The 2,775-nt window shown below is 36.2% G+C and overlaps 1 protein-coding gene across 1 annotated transcript in view; it reads right to left on the reverse strand.

Annotated features, from left to right (window-relative positions):
* LOC110463008 (tumor necrosis factor receptor superfamily member 11B-like) overlaps positions 1–2,775 on the reverse strand; it is a gene marked incomplete at its 3' end in the record, with an annotated part of 60,515 nt that overhangs the window by 32,900 nt on the left and 24,840 nt on the right. The window lies entirely within an intron of this gene.

Below are 2,775 nucleotides of genomic sequence, written 5' to 3' on the forward strand. Positions count from 1 at the left end.
TGCAGTGTAACAGACGATATTTCTGATAAATTGCATGAGCGTTAAAATTGTTTCCATTGCCGGCATTGGTGATTTCAACCGATGTGCATTTTGTACGATATTGCAGACCTTGGTCTTGTTTTCGTTGTAATAAAAGTGTTTTTTATTTTATTTTTTATTTTGCACATAAATTTACAATGACATTATCAAATCTCACAATGCCCAGCGATATTTCAGCAGCCGTCATGTTTATTTACATTGGATATTGTAGTTCCGGTCAGTGCTGTAATTAATACGCTAAGAATTGTGTCTCGTGCGGCATGGTAATTAAAGTCCCATCAACGACACAGCTCTCAAAGAGGCTATATAGTGACAATGCCATGCAAATGTAAATATAGTGAAATTAACGATTCCGACATCTTCCAATTTTCCTAAAGATATAAAATGTACTATACTTTATCATGAAATATAAACGTTTATAAAAAATTAAAAGAATTCTGTAGCCATGCGTTGCGTTCTACTAGGTATGACTCTTACAAGCATTTCTGTTTGATCTCTATCTCACCCTCGCTTGTTATGCGCCTGTCAGTACGAGTAACAATTTATTTTATACTGACAGAGTTGTATTCTGAACTGCCTCGATGATATTGCACAGGTACCAGAAACGCATATAGGATGAAGTACAATATCTCTGTGGTTATTGTCGAAGAACTCATATTAAGATGCATATAAAAGTAGTGGATCAACTGTATTTGTATAAAGTTCTCTAACATGAATATGATAACACTAAGCATGTAGAATGACTTCTTTTGCATAATACAGTAGTTGTCAATTAATGATTAAAATTAATGCCAGCAGTTCTGTTAGGTTTGGTTTAGTATTATTGGTTTTAAGTCTTATTTATTCATGTGTATAGGTTGGTGTATTTGCCTCTTTGCGATAGCGCAGATCTGATGCCAATTTGGTTTCTCGGTTGTTAAGAAGTTGATTAAAAGCTTTTAAGACAACTGACCACTCTGAACTGGAATATCAGCACCCTTTTTGTTATTAAGAAGTCGTATAAAGGTTTTAAACATATTTGACCTCAGTGTCCTTGATTATGGTAAAGGTTATTTTTCTAAGTTAATTTACCAAATGCCTCATTATAATTACATTTTCCCTTCAACAAATTCTTAATATTAGGACCTAAGGATCTTTCAGGTCAATTGTTTTACTTTATACAAATTATCCATTATCAAGAAATAGGATTTACCTATAATCCCCAAAAAGACCCCCTCATATGTCCCCAGCATAGCCACACCCTCCCCTTGTACAATGATGTGCCTCCTTGGCTCAAGGATGCTCTAGAAAATTTGTGGTTCAAATCCTATTACCCACACTCAAGAAACATCATTTGATATATTTACCTACATTTCCCCAAATGGCCTCAACCCTCTAACCCTATGGGGCATTTCATTCTTCATTCAATGCTAAATAGTTTCCAAAAGACTGCTTCAAAAAAGGAGTATTATTGTTGAAATATTCCTTTTACTTCCCTAAATTGGCCCCATCCCTCTGCTTCCAGAGGACAATACCCTTCATAACAAAGGGTTGAATCTCATTGGCCAAAGTATTCTCCAGACCAATTTAGGTAAAACAACACTTTTTTCACATTGCAGATGAATGACTTTAAAAATTTACTTGAAATTCCCTTATTGGGCCCTGTTGACCTCTGACCCCAGGAGGGCAGCGCGGGCACATCCATCATTTATACAATACTGATTTCCCTTTTCCAAAGGATGTTCAAGGAGAAGGATCTTAAATATTTGCCTACAATTTCCCTGTTTGACCATTCCCTCTTCCCCCGGAGGGGACACATCTTTCTATATACCCCCGGGTTATATTGGAATCAACTTGTCTGTCGGTCCGTAGACAAAACTTTTCCGGCTATGCATTCGCTCATTTTTCAATAGATTTCTTAAAAATAGTAGTGTAGAGGCAGCACAATATGTAATTGTGCCCCCTAAAATTATTTTGCGTTTCAGACCTTTTTAAGGGAGTATATCCGTTTACGTAAATTAACAAAGCTTTGTCTTGCTATACATTTTCCGAAAGATTTCTTAGAAACTTTTTTGTGTAGATGTAGAATCATATGATGTTTTTTTTGCCCCTGAACAGTTTTTCGCTTCGGACCTTTTTAAGAGATTAATGCCAATTTTCCTAAAGAAATTGTCAAAACTTTGTCGGGCTTTGTATTTGCTCATTTTTCAATAGATTTCTTTGAATCTTTTTGTGTAGAGGCAACACTATGCCGAGGTGTCGACCCTTCCACTTTTGGCCTAATCTTAACGGTTTTAACATGAAAAACGTGTTTTGCCCACCCCGAAAGTAAAAAAAAGCAATGGGATCGAAATTTCAAACCAGAGTACAGACAATGGCATTTCCATTGTCATTATACAATTTACCTGTATGCAGGGGATATACTTGTCATCCCCCTCGGTAACAACTTTTGTTCAAACAATAATGATTCACCTGATCCTGGCAATGCTACACACCAAATAAGGTTAAATTATATTAAGCCATTCTGCACTAGTAGGCTTTTTCGGTGAAAAATAGACAGATGGACAACGGACGGTGCACTACGGCATAAACTCACTTGCCCTTAGACAAGTGAGCTAGCAAGTTTGTCAGTGTCTTAACTTCACTGTATTCTGAAATCCCGAAGGGGTGAACAATCATTTAACATAAATTAAAGTTTTTATTTTTTCTTTAATATCACTATATCAATAAATCAACAAGAGTACCGCGGGGCGGAAC

This window comes from Mizuhopecten yessoensis, unplaced genomic scaffold (assembly GCF_002113885.1).
Source record: "Mizuhopecten yessoensis strain PY_sf001 unplaced genomic scaffold, ASM211388v2 scaffold10851, whole genome shotgun sequence".
NCBI lineage: Eukaryota > Metazoa > Mollusca > Bivalvia > Pectinida > Pectinidae > Mizuhopecten > Mizuhopecten yessoensis.